The following is a 15,313-nucleotide window of genomic DNA, read 5'->3' on the forward strand; positions in this document are numbered from 1 at the left end:
AATCTTATATCCCCAAGGTTCTATCACTTTAGCTTTCTCACCTACCCATTTGGTCTCTTGAAGACATAAAATATCAATCTTTCTCCTACACATAACATCTACTAACTCTACCAACTTACCAGTTAAAGACCCTATGTTCCAAGTGGCTAACCTAATTTTATGGTCTTGGACTAACTTCTTTACCCCCACCCGTCCAACAAAGTGAGGGAACCCTGTGATAACAATATCATCAACATAAATTAATAACAGAGTGGTCATAGTCTGGCTTCTAAAAAAGAACAATGAGTGGTCCAGCATGGAACGCGAAAATCCATGTTTCTGAATCTCTAGTGAGAAGCTATCAAACCAAGAGCGAGATGCTTGTTTCAGATCATAGATAGCTCTCTTTAACCTGCACACATGGGTTTTACAATTTTGTTCTTGATATCCAGAGGGTTGCTCCATATACACTTCCTCCTTCAAGTCCCCATACAAGAAGGCATTCTTTACATCAAGCTGACTCAACTTCCACCCATGTTCAACAGATAATAATCTGAATTGTTCCCATTCTTACAACCGGACTAAAAGTCTCATCATAGTCTTGCCCTGCTTCTTGAGTGAATTCTTTTGCTACGAGCCTTGCCTTGTATCGCTCAATAGTTCCATCTGGCTTGTACTTTATCTTGTAGACCCATTTACATCCAACAACATTTTTGTCAGGCGGTCTGGGAACGACTTCCCAAGTTCCACATTCATGCAAAGCTTGCATTTCATCATTCATAGCTTCTACCCACTTGGTAGAAGTGGTTGCCTGGTAGTACATAGTGGGCTCATCTTCTTTATTGAGAGCATCTAAAAACAGCTGAAGATCCAAGGAAAAGTTGTTATAGTTGACCCACCTGTCAATGGGATGTCGTATGCGGCTTGATTTTCTGATCTCAGAAGTGTGAGAAGGGGTTGGATTGTTGACTGAAGCATGATCTGAATGGCTTGATGTCATCGGTCTCTGTCTGGAATAGACAATGCCTTTGTATCTGTCAGGTATTTTTTCTGAATTATGTGACCCCGACGTCTCAGTGTTTTCAGACATCTCTTCTTCTTGCTGCACGCAATCTGGTGAACATGCTTCGCTGGAGCTAGCAAAAAGTTCTGAACTCAACCAAGGATAGTAAACTTCAGTTGGTATATTGGTTGCATCAGCTTTGTCATCGAAATTTTGCTCATCAAAGACAACATTTCTTGAGATTCTGATACATTTGTTGGTAGGATCATAGCACCTATATCATTTGTAGTCATCTGTGTATCCCACAAACCTACACTTCTGGGCCTTGTCTTGAAACTTGTTTCTCAGGGACCGATCAACATGCACATAGCAAACACATCCAAAAACAAGCAAATCATGATAACTAGAATGAGCTCCAAAGAGACAGTGATAAGGAGACTTGTTTTCCAGAATGACCATTGGCAATCTATTTATCACATGCATGGCAGAATGAAAGGCTTTTGTCCATAGGTTGGTGGGAAGATTGTTGTCATGAAGCATACTCATGGCACTTTCAACGATATGTCTATGTTTTCGTTCAGCAATCCCATTTTGTTGAGGAGTGTGAGGGCAGGCCACCCTTCTTCCTATTCCGTTATCTCGAAGAAAAGAAATAAAATCATGGGATGAAAATTCCCCACCTCCATCGCATTAGAAAAACTGAATGGACTCAGAAAATTGGTTTTTGACCAAGGAAAAGAAATTTTGAAACAAAAAGAAGACTTCTGACTTATTTTTTATGAAATATATCCAAGTGTATCGAGAATAGCTATCAACAAAGATTAGATAATATCTGCTTCCAGACCCAGAGAAAATTGGGGCGGGTCCCCACACATCAGAACAAATGATCTCAAAAGGTTTTGAAGTTCTCTTATTAATTGAATGGAAAGGCAATACATGACTCTTACACAAAAGGTAACTAGAACATTTATGACTACTCTCATCCCCTTTAAGACTTTCTTTTGGAATGAGATTATTAGAAACAAGTTTCTCAATAAAATGACTCCCACAATGTCCTAACCTACTATGCCATAAGGATGGCTTATTGCATTCAGAGATACTAAAAACACTAGCAGAAGAGGAGGAACATGACTCTGATGAAGGCCTCGAAATCAGGTGAGAAGGGCGAACATCACGACATGGAGCTTCTTCAAAGACATACATGTTGCCGCGTGTCTTTCCTTCAACGAATGTTTCCCTCGTGCGTAGGTCCTTGACCTGCACAGAGAAGGGAGTGAATTCAACTGAAGCATTATTATCATCAATAAGTTTAGAGACGGAGACAATATTTTTCTTATTGTCAGGGGCATGAAGAACGTCAGAAAGAGTAAGAGTGGAATGTGACATGGGGATAACAGTTTTTCCAACATGGGAAACAGGATGGTGGGATCCATCTCCAGTGACAATCTTACTTTTTCCAAAATAAAGAATAGGATTAGAAATTTTACCTGCATCGCCTGTCACATGAGTCGCTGCCCCGGAATCGACAAACCAAGTGCCTTCATCATTCTGCTTCAATTTTAACTCTCACAAGGCAGATATCAGCAAATTTTTAATCTCTCCACTGTCTCTGGTATTTGTGAACTTTCTCTTGATTTCTATCTGTGGACTCTTTCCTTTATTCTCTGGATTATGCCAACAATTCGCCTTGATATGTCCCTTTTTGTTACAAAGGAAGCAAGTAGGGATGGATCTTGTTCCCTGCGCATGAGTAAACGTGTTTGGAGTGGGAAGCAAACCACGCCCTCCATGTCCACTTCGCCCTTGTCCTCCTCGTCCTCGCCCTCTACCATAGGTCACTCCTGTAGCAAAAACTTCTTGAGAATTTGAATGATTATGAGTTTCTTCAGAGAATCCCTTTAGAGTCATTTCATATTGGATCAATTTGGCTCGTAGCTCATCAAAGGTAGGAAGAACAGGGAGACACAATAGTGAAGTGACTATCATGTTGTAGTCAGATCCCAATCCACTCAGGGTTTGTTGCACCATGTCACTGTCACTAACGGCACACCCTATAACTGCAAGTTGATCTGTGATGGTCTTCATCTTGTTCAAATATTCCATGATGGTCATGGAATCTTTCCTTAACAACTGAAATTCTCTTTTTAAAAAAACTACTCTTGCTTGAGAAACCTGCGAATACGTCTGAACCAGTCATTCCCAGAGTTGTAGAGCTGTACAATTGTCAGGAATGGCAAGAAGGATCTCTTGAGACAGGGTGGATGTGATGTATGCAACAACTGACTGGTCTTTTCTTTCCCAATTGAGGAATTCAGCATTTTTAACATACACGATTGAACTCGCCCCTTTGTCATCTTTTTCTTCTCTCGGGCTAAATTCTGGTGGAACTGAAGTGGTTCCATCCAGGTGACCTAAGAGGCCTTGACTCCTTATGAAAGGAATAATTTGCCTCTTCCAGATCAAGAAATTTGAGGTATTCAACTTCTCAGAAACAAGTTGGTTGAGAAAACTTGAAGAAAGATTTGATTGAGGGTGGTAGGGATCCATAGAGAATAAGAATCAACAGATAGAGAATAAGAATCAACAGACAAAAAGTTCAACCTTCTCCCAACACTCTTTTTTTTTTGTTGTCAGAGAATCGTAGACTGTTAAAATCAGAAAATGAAGAAACTTGGGCCTTTCTGTGCACCAAAAAGGGGCTTGCGCGAAAAGAAAATCACACGTTAAGAAACCCCTCCTTTGACTGTTTCAGCTAAGGGAAATCAAGAATGATAATGTGCAGCAGAGCACAGGAAATCAAAGGGAAGCACTATAACAGAGAGATTTTGGAAAAGACAGAATGAAAAGGGAATCAAACGATTAATAGGAACAAATTTAATATCTCACGTGAATCAGTTCACGAATTCACGTGAAGAGACGTTAACCCACGATCTGGGAGAAGACCGATGCTTCACGTGAACCAGTTCACGTGAAATGCAGTCAATCCACGATCTGGATTCACGTGAATAGAGTGCCCGTGAATCACAGATTCACAAAAATGTAACTCACGTGAGGTGTGAGTACACAGGAAGATTCAGAAAGGGAGAAAGAAAAGAGGCGAAGGAGAAAGAAGAACAGAAAGAAAATGAGAAGCGAAAAACCTCAAATTTTTTTATCGTTGTCACGAACCAGAGTTCCTTTTTGCCTCTAGAAGGATCTACGCTCTGATACCATGTTAGAATTTCATCTGCACCTGCATTAAGAGAGAAAACAGAGAAAGAGAGGGAGAGAGACGAGAAGAGAAAACCAAAAGGGGCCTCTGCGGTTGTCACGATTTCTGTCTCAGAAATCGTGACCTAATGCATTGTATAAAGGCACTTAAGTGTACATGGGTTGGGTCGGGTCGGGTCTTATATAATATCCAAAACCAACCCAGAAAAAGAAATACATTTAAATTTTACACTAATACATAAAATGGAATGAACTCGGGTCTAGTATAGGATCCAGACCCGAAACACTATACACCTTTTTGAGGGTCAACCCCATCTTGGTTGATTTAAAGATCAAAAAAAAGAGAGAAAAAGAAAGAGAGAGAGAGAGAAAAAAGAAAGCTGAAGAAGAGGAGGTGGAGATCGATTTCTCCAAACCATCCACGTTTTTCACCATTTAGCCTTGTTTTTCTTCGATCTACGTTCATGGTACGGGTTTCCTCTCTTAAATCAAGTGAGAAATTAAATATAAATTGGATTTCCATGCAATATTTTGATGAAAATCCATGAAAAAAAAGTAAATATGGATGTTTACTCTAAAGTACATGGAGAAGGATTTTTTTTATCTTTTCAAAAATAAAATTCTGTACATGTCTATTTTTATGCTAAAACAGAATTTATTTGATGATAAAAATAGCTTGTTATGTGTTTACATTATGATATTATCAATTTGCATGGATGATTCATGTTATGGACCGTTAGATGCATGTAAAAATGAGATGAAATAATATTGTATGCATGCAGTTTTCATTAAAAGTTTGTGTAATGGTGTTGTAGTTGAGAAATCAGAATCTGAATATGCATGTGTTCTTGAATTGGCATATACATGCAAGCTAAATGTTCATGTTATGTTTTTGAACATGCATGTGTTTTTTATTTGTTTTGGGAGCATATATAAATATAACTATGTGTAAGTATGTGTATTTGAGCCATGATGCTGGTAAATGCATGTCCAGAGGTTTATGACATGTTCTATTCAGCTAAAGCATTCATTGTCCATAGTTTTTCTTAAAAAAAATATATTTTTCTTTGTGACCTTGCGGTCTGGCCTACAGACTAGCCGACGGTGCTCGGTTCGCCAGGTCTGGCCAGACCTGGCAATGCCCTGACAAGCCTGTCAGGCCTGCTGAGTCGCGGGTCCAAGCCGAGTGGCTCGGCTAGCCTGGGGCTGGCAGGATCCTGCCAGGCCCATTCCAGCCTCTAGGCAGGACTGGAAAAGGCCTGGCAGTCCCAGCTAGGGTCTGACCAGACCAAACCCAGCCGACCAGGGTCGGTTGAGCCTGATCTGTGAAAAGACGTGTTTGTGTTTATATCGGATCACGGGTCAGGGTCCAGACCCATGATCATGCATCTTTTCATTAATGGCACATATGTTATTATTCTTTGTTGTAAAAGGGTATTTTAGTACCCTAAGTTTGTATTAGTAACAGCATATAATGACAAGGTTAGTAGCAGCCGATTCTTGTATTCGGAATCAGGGTTTCTTTGCAGCTCCTCTCTCTCTCTGTTCTTCATCATTCACGCATGATAAAACTCTGGTTTTATAAAATCTAACATGGTATCAAAGCCACGCTAGAGCCGGATCCGGGATTGCTTCCAAAAGGTATGTCTAGAAAGATCGTTCAGTCTCCCAAGTCAAAAAATTGATTTCCAATATTTTTTTCTGCTTCTTAACCTTGATCAGACCAAATATCTTTCTGCTTCTCAATCTTGATCAGACCTGATCAAAATCAGATCTGATCACGTTTTCATTAACCAACTCTGTCTTGCCACTTAATTCCCCACAAAAAATTGTCTCATCTTCTTGATCAGATCTGATCAAAATCAGATCTGATCACGTTTCCCTGTCATTCATAGATTTTACGTCAATTTTGTCTTGCCTCTTAATTCCTAAAAAAAAAATATGCATCATCTTCTTGATCAGACCTAATCAGAATCAGATTTTATCACGTTTCTGTTATTAATAGATTCTATGTTGCCTTCTTAATTCTCAACCTGGTTCTAAATCATCTTGTTGATCAGATTTGATCAAAATTAGATCTGATCGCGTAATCGGTTGCCTATCAGCCATGTCAATATTTTCTTGCTCAGATCTGATCATATTCAAATCTAGCTCCATTTGCCTTTTGACATTTTTATTCAATCACTTGATCAAATTTGATCAGAAAGACTGGATTTTTTTTTCATTTCACTTTTTTTTAATGTGTATTGTTCTTCACATAGCTTGATATAGTCTATTCTGCAAAAAAAGAAAAAGAAAAAGAAAATGCAAGTTTCCAGTTATTTTAGTCATCTGCGTGACTATTCTGTCAGCAAAAAAAAAAAAGAGTAAGAGGCTACAGGAATTTCTTTGAGGTTAAAAGTTGTCTTTCAATATACTGATTCCTTTAGCTATTATCGGGTTGTGTGCTGAACATATTCTTCTTATTGTGAAACATGGATTCATTTCCTTCTCAGTATGGTCTTTCTTCAAACTTTATTAGTCAACTCGTGTCTGAAAAATTAAACAATTTCAATTTCCTGACTTGGAAGAGGCAGATCATTCTTTTCATTAGGAGTAAGGATCTTTCTAGACATCTCGATAGATCTGTTCTAGTCCCTCCAGAGTTTATATCACGAGAAGAAAAGGACAGTAAAGGAACATCTACCACAGTATATGTTAGAAATTTAGAATTCGTAACTTGGATGAAAAGAGACCAGGCGCTAGTTGCTTATATTACCTCTATGTTGTCACAAGAGGTGCTTGTGGCAATTCCAAATGACTGTACAACCATATCACTTTGGGGCAGGTTAGTTCAGACATATTCACAGGTTTCTCGAGTCAAGATTCTATTTCTTAAAAGAAAATTTCAAATGTTAAGAAAGGACTCTATGACTATCATGGAGTACTTAAACAAAATAAAGATCATCACAAATCAACTAGCAGTTGTCGGGTGTGCAGTGAGTGATAAAGATATGGTACAACAAACTCTGAGTAGATTGGGGCTTGAATATCATATGATTGTTACTTCCTTATTGGGTTTACCTGATCTGCCCAGATTTGAAGACCTGTGTGCAAAACTACTTCAATATGAGATGAACTTAAAAGGGTTCTCTGAAGAATCACAGATGCATACAGGCATGCAAGATGTTCTTGCCACAGGGGTAGCTTATGGACGAGGACGAGGACGAGGAAGTAATGATGTTAAGAAAAGAGGAGGACAAGAAAGAAGTGGATAAGGAGGCCATGGACTATTACCTACACCCAACATACCTCCTAACTTACAGCGACATAGGACAATTCCTACTTATTTTCTGTGTAATAAAAAATGGCACATTAAAGCTAATTGTTGGTTTAATCCCCTGAATAAAGAAAAATCAACACAGACTAAAGCAAAGAGAGGAACTGATAGCTCAAAAACCAGTGGAGAAGTTAAAGAGTTGCTATTGTCAGCCTTAGCGGGATTAAATCTGAAACAGAATGAGCAGGGTACTTAGTATGTGGACTATGGAGCAACGACTCATGTTACTGGTGATGTTGGTAAGCTCTTAAACCTTGTTCCTTACATTGGTAGAAATAGTATACTCACTGGGGATGGATCCCACCATTCTATCTCTAATATTGGAAATTTTGTTATACCTATGTCAAAGTCATCTCTCCGTCTTTCAAAGGTTCTTTATGCTCCTAGCATCAAGAAAAACATTGTTTCTGTTTCTAAGCTTGTTGATGATATCAATGCTTCAGTTGAATTTACTCTCTTCTGTTCTTGTCAAGGATCTTTGCACGAGGGAGACGTTCGCTAAAAGAAAACGACAAGGCAATATGTATGTTTTCCAAGAAGATCCTTCTACTCGTGTTCGCCCTGTTGACCCCAACTTGAATCTCTTCTCATCGCCGTCTTCAGTGATTCCTTCATGTACTTTTAGTGTCTTTGAGTCAAATAAGCCAAATCTTTGGCATGGTAGTTTAGGTCATTGCAGTAGTAGTTTCATTCAAAAGCTTGTCTCAAATAACCTCATTCCCAAGTCTAGTTTAGGAATGAATGTCAATGACAATAAATGTTCTAGTTGTCTCTTATGTAAGAGTCATGTTTTACTTTTTCATTTTATCAATAAAAGAGCTTCAAGACCTTTTGAGATTATATGTTCTGATGTTTGGGGGCCAGTCCCAGTTGCTTCTGTATCTGGAACTAGATATTAGCTTCTATTTGTTGACAATTATTCTCGTTATACTTGAATTTTCTTTATGAAACACAAGTCTGAGATCTTCAAGTTGTTACAAAATTTTCACTCTTTTGTCAAGAATCAATTTTCTAAAAACATTCTTTGCTTCCAATGTGACGGAGGAGGTGAATTCTCTTCAAGTGACTTTATTAACTTTCTTCAAGGTAATGGAATAAGGAGAAGGGTGTCTTGCCCTCATACACCTAAGCAGAATGAAATTGCTGAAAGGAAGTATCGTCATATTGTTGAGAGTGCAATGAGTATGATACATGATAGTAATCTTCTGATTATTCTATGGACATAAGCCTTTCATTCAGCAGTCCATGTGATAAATCGATTGCCCATGAGTATTTTGGAGAACAAGTCTCCTTACTTTCCCTATTTGAAGTTCATCCCAGCTATCATGATTTGCGTGTGTTTGGTTGTGTATGTTATGTTTATATTGACAGTTCAATGAGACATAAGTTTCAGGACAAAGCTTTGAAGTGCAGGTTTGTGGGTTATGAAGATAACTATAAAGAATACAGGTGCTATGGTCCCATGAGCAAGCACATCAAAATATCAATAAACGTTATCTTCGACGAATTGAATTTTGATCATTGTCACATCACTTCTTCTAAATCAAATTCCTTGGTTGAACTTTTCTCCAGTACAAACGATACTTGTTCTTCAGATTGTGATAAAAAAGATAAAGGAACTATGCTTGTTGATAGGTTGATTGCACAAGAGAGCACAGAGCCATCTTTGGGTCCAGAAAGGTATAAAGGTTTTGTTTATACTCGACGAGGAAGAGAGGAGCCCACTACTTTTAATCAGGAAATGGATACACCCTCTACATCTACTTTTGATGTTAGAAGATCCACCCGCTCTCGTCATCCAATCGAAAGATGGGTCAGCTATGAAAAAATTTCACTGAACTTTCAACTTTTTCTAACTGCTTTGGGAAAGGAAGATGAGCCCACAACATTTTCTCAAGCAGCAAATTCTAAAAGATGGATTGAAGCAATGAATGAAGAAATGAAGGCTTTACATGAATGTGATACCTGGGATGTTCTCAGACCACCTGACAGAAATGTGGTTGGGTCGAAATGGGTGTACAAAATAAAGTACAAACCGGATGGCACTATAGAATGGTACAAGGCGAGACTTGTCACCAAAGGATTTACACATGAGTAAGGACAGAATTATAATGAGACTTTTGGTCCAATTGTGAAAATGAGAACAATCAGAGTCATACTATATTTAGCTATTGAACATCAGTGGACAATCAATCAGCTTGATGTCAAAAATGCTTTTCTACATGAAAATTTGAAGGAAGTATACATGGAACAACCCACTGGATAGAAGGCAATCCTACAAAATACGTATGCAAATTAAAAAGGGCGATATACGGGTTGAAGCAGGCATCCCGTTCTTGGTTTGATAGTTTCTCTCTTAAAATACAAAAATATGGTTTCAGGCGATCTCTCCTTGACCATTCCTTGTTTATATTCAAGAACCAAGACACAGTCACTCTCCTATTGATATATGTAGACGATATTATCATCACAGGTAACTTCAAAGTTCATATTGAGGAGGTTAAGCATCTCCTGAATCAGAGATTCAAAATGAAGGATCTTGAAAAACTGCGATACTTCTTTGGAGTTGAAGTTGACAGTACTTCTAAAGGAATGACTCTCACCCAACATAAGTACACTTTGATGTCCTCAACAAGGCAGGAATGAAAGATTGCACACCCTTGAGAACTCCTAGTGTCCATCAGAAACTCAGTTCTCAAGATGGAGATCTATATGAGGATCCTACAAAATATCGTAGCATAATCGGTATGTTGCAATATCTCACTTTCACTCGACCTGATATTGTTTACTCAGTAAATCAAGTATCTCAGTTTATGCATGAGTCGCGTGAAGGGCATATGGAAGCGGTTAAGCGGATACTTCGGTACTTGAAACGAACTGTTGAGGATGGTCTTTTGTACAGAAAAAGGACAAATAGGCAAAATGCACATGAAATTAATGTCTATACTGATGCAGATTGGGCGGGAGATCCAGACGAAGGCAGATCCGTATCAGGTCATTGTGTGTTGGGATGAATTTGGTATCCCAGAGCAGTAAGAAACAAAAGGTTGTTAGATCAAGCACAGAAGCTGAATATAGGTCAATGACAGCTGCTACTACTGAAGCTACATGGATTAGACACTTACTGACAGAGGTGGGAGAATCAATCTCTCGATCCCTCCTTTTATGTGATAATCAAAGTGCCACCAATATGTCCTTCAATCCCATTTATCACAGTCGTGCCAAACACATCGAAATAGATCAACATTTTGTGAGACAAAAGGTAGAAGAGAAGGAGATTGAGCCTTAATTTGTACGAACTATCGATCAAGTGGCTGATGTATTCACAAAAGGATTGACCAAAGACAGGTTCTGGATGTTAAAAGGCAAGTTGTTCATGGTTCAAAATCATGCACAACTTGAGGGAGGGTGAAGAGACGTGTTTGTGTTTATATCGGATCACGGGTCAGGGTCCAGACCCATGATCATGCATCCTTTCATTAATGGCTCATATGTTATTATTCTTTGTTGTAAAAGAGTATTTTAGTACCCTAAGTTTGTATTAGTAACAGCATATAATGACAAGGTTAGTAGCAGCCGATTCCTGTATTGGGAATCAGGGTTTCCTTGCAGCTCCTCTCTCTCTATTCTTCATCCTTCACGCATGATAAAACTCTGGTTTTATAAAATCTAACAATATGGACCTCAACCGACTGGATCGGCTAGGTGTAGGTCCTTTGAAAAAGAAATATATATATATATATATATATATATATATATATATATATATATATATATATTACTCTTGTGTTGATAAATCTGGATTTCAAGTTTCACTAAATGTGTTAAATTTTCATATTTTTCTAAGTATGGTTGTTTGATGAACTTTTTTCACATGCTTTGACTTGTGGTGACATGTTAAGCAATACGCTATTACAAGCTATTACAAGGTTTGTTTCAAGTGCATGGGCACGCATGGAATTGATGTGTGTTTAGCATATATGTAAATGCATGAGTGTTCACATGTTCTAATTGAGATGAGTCATGAATGAAAGCAAGTATGTGGAATGATTACATGAAAGAACATGCACATGAATAGTGACCACTTGCATATGAATGTTGTAATTCATGCACACTATTAGATTGGCATATATGTGTCTGTGCATTGAAAGGCATGTGAAATGAATGCATAATGGCAAGTGATTCATGATTTTTGTATATGAATGCATTGATGATCGAAATGGATCATCGTAGGTTGTGCGAGCATTGAGCATGTATTGCTCTTTGTTTTAGTTGTTCTATGCATTGCGAAAATCAAATATGATATGATTGTTCTAATTGCATTGTTCTATGTTGTCACGGGCTGTGATCCCGTGAAGAGCTTCGTATGTTGATTTGCGAACTTGTGTTATTAATTCTGCATGTTGAATTGCAAATTAAAATAGATGAATTAATAATAAGATAAAAAAATTTAAAGAACAGTGTAATCTATGTTTCTTTGATGTCACTTTTATAGTATAAGAATCTTGGACATTGCAGTTTTGGGAAACCGTAAGAATATTAAAACTCTGTGTGCGTTGTTGCCCCTGAACACGATATTGAAGTTCTTCTCTTAGCCACGATTTTAGGGAGAATCCGCAACTTTGCCTGGAAGTGGTGTGTAGACACAGTTGTTGTTTTAGTATACTAAGAAAGTGGCATTATGGTTGTTGATTTTCATAGTGTTCCGACATTGGTTGTTGATTTTTAATGTTTCGATGGATAGTGTTGATTCTTGATATCGGTCGAGGGCTAAGTTTAGAACCAAGTAACAAAATACAACCTGTGTGCTACGTTACCCCGAGAACCCTACTTGACATCGAGAACTTTTACCCGTTTAGAGTATCTGCAGGCAACGATAATAAAAAGAACTTAAATTATATGCATTTAATAGGGACATACATATGGAAAGAAAAAACTCTGATAAAAAATAATAATTTATTTATGCATGTGCATAAAAATCATGCATATTACTGCTATTCATTAGATCATGTATATTTATTTGCTCCATTAATTGTTATATATTGTTGAATACATGATGTTTGTTCCCTAATGCATGTTAAATGTTTTTATTGCTTAATTTGTGGTCTCTGTTACTTATTAAATTGTTCCCTCATGCTTAATAATTGATGTTCCCTATTAATAATAATTGTTTTATCTTGTTTAACACTTGTTCCCTATTGCTTAAATGATTACTTGAATTATGAATTTGTCATAATTGCATCCTTCTAAAATATTGCATTAATTTTATTTGTATTCTTTTGACTTATTTGTTTCATTAGAGGGATTCGTACACAGAATTCTTTGGATTCTAACACCCTACTTTTGTGTTTTTCGCAGCCTCAGAGGCCCAACAAAGTGATTTGCTTTGTGAGGAGATACGAAGGCTATGCGACTACTTGGCAGACTTTTCTTGGGACAGCGTGGCTCTTTTGTTTGCTTTATTTATATTTTATTTGCTTATGTCTCAGACCCTATGCATTTTAATAAATAAAGTTTGGTTTGGTTTGAAAGATGAATATAAGATCCCTTGTGGTTGTAGATGTGTTGTAATTGTAAAGACTCCAGGTCTCTAAGAATGTTTCCGCACTTTAAAAAAAAAATGTCACATTTTCATGGGTATGAGTTGAGATCGTTGCAGGTGATAGTGTTTATTCAGCTATAGTTATTGGTATACCAAGAAAGTGGCATCAATGGTTGAAGATTTTCATTGATATCTCAGCATTAGGCGAGGATTCCTAATGTTCTGATGAAAGGTAAGGATTCCTGATATCGGGCGGGGAATAGGTGTAAAACCTAGTAATTAAAATACAAATTGTGTGTTAAGCTAAAACTAGGAACTAACTTGAACCTCAGGAATTGTATCCGTTTTGAGTATCCGTGGGTTTAAGGAAAAGTGAAAATTAAATTTGTATGCATTTAATAAGGAGATGCATGCGAAAGTAACTTTGATAAATAACTTAAGAAGTTATTCATGCATGTTATTGAATCATACATCTTTTACTGTTCAACATTAGTTTCATGCATTTCTGAATATTTGATTTGACATGATATTTGTTGAATGTTTAAATGGTAAGATAATTGTGGTAAATTATTGCTTGTGATTTCATCTTAAATCTATGCATGAGTTAATTTGTGATATTCTCTTTACTGTTGAATTTTTAGAGCAATTCGTATGAGGACTTCGGTTCTTACCCGTTTACTAAAACTGTTTTTCAAGCACAGGTGCTCAATGATGCGTAGGACTGCCTGATTGAAGGACTCGAGGCTTGCGACTTGGTGCTTAGGATCTGACTTGTGTGCGAGATGTGATCGAGTCAATTTTTATTTTTGGACTTCTAAATTATTTATTTAATTATATGAAGTTCAATTTATTATTTTCAATTGAATATAAGAATGAAATGGTTTGTGGTTTGGTTATATTAAATTTGTGATGTACTCCAGGTTCTTGGGAGGTTTTCTGCAAATGTTTTAAAAAAAAATTCCACTATTTTTCGAGGGACAGTTGGGGTCATTCCAATTGATACAACATTATGTCATTGGATTACTCTACATTTAGAATAAGTTCTTAGTTTTTTAACATTTAGAGCAAGTGTATACTATTGAATGCAGAATATGTCCAATTTAATTTAACTAGTTAAGAGTCAGAAAGACAATAGACAACTTATGATAACTGGACAACTGAGTAGATATATCAAGCAAACCAGTATGTATTGTTGCCAAGAACTGGAGTTAACAAGTAACAAAACATCATATCTACAGTATAAAACTGAAATTGATAGATTTGAAGTATTTTGGGACTCATTTCATTGCTGATTTATAATGAACTCTAATTTGTTCTTACATTTGTTTGAAAAGAGCTATTAGATCACAAAGCTCTTGAAAAGAAGATTCTTTATCGGGGTCTCATTTGTTTTGCTCTAAAGTATGTTTCATACATGTTATTCATCCTCATTGTATTCGGACTTCCGTGCTCACCTGTTAGGGTCAATCAGAGATCAGGTAGGTCATTGTATTGGGAGAATAAACCTCATGACTATGGTGGTTTTTATGTCAACTGCTTGTTGCTCATGAGTGCTCACCTCCTACAAAAATAAATGGGCAAGCTTCAGGATTTTACAGAAGCTAAGGATTGGTTATCCGGACACCTAGAGATGCCAACCTATTATTGTATTGTTTTGACATCTCATCAACTTCTTCTTTCTAATAGATAATTTTTCTTTTATTCTTCAAAAAGAAAAAGAGGGGCAACTTTGAGTGAAAAGAACGTCTTCATTATTGGTTCCATACACAATCACTTGCATAGATTATAGACTACATATAGAAAAAATACCTTAAAAACAGATAAGACTAGAAAGAGAAAACAAACAACAACAACAACAACTACGCCTTCATCCCAAAACAATTGGGGTCAGCGATATGAATCAAAAAAGAAAATCATTCTGGGTCTTCCACATGAATCCTTCTCCTCCAATCATTTCTATCCAATGCCATGTCTTCGGTGAGGTTCAAAGCATTCATATCCTTTCCTATCATCTCCATCCAAGTCTTTTTAGGCCTACCCCGACCTCTTTTAACTAATATATTTTCCCATTTCTCCATCCTTCTAACTGGAGCATCATTAGGCCTTCGCCGAATATGTCCAAACCACCGTAAACGATTCTCTCTCATCTTATTTTCAATTGATGCAACGCCTACCTTCTTACGTATCTCCTCGTTTCGAATCTTATCTTTTATTGTATTTCCACACATCCATCTAATCATACGCATCTCAACTACACTCA

General features: G+C 37.2%; 1 protein-coding gene across 2 annotated transcripts in view; it reads right to left on the reverse strand.

The window, feature by feature from the left end:
- LOC149833711 (protein MICRORCHIDIA 6-like) overlaps nt 1–15,313 on the reverse strand; it is a 114,756-nt gene that overhangs the window by 9,590 nt on the left and 89,853 nt on the right. The gene's annotated exons all lie outside the window — the stretch shown is intronic.

The sequence above is a fragment of the Nuphar pumila genome, chromosome 6, assembly GCF_984573655.1.
Source record: "Nuphar pumila chromosome 6, dmNupPumi1.hap1.1, whole genome shotgun sequence".
Classification (NCBI taxonomy): domain Eukaryota; kingdom Viridiplantae; phylum Streptophyta; class Magnoliopsida; order Nymphaeales; family Nymphaeaceae; genus Nuphar; species Nuphar pumila.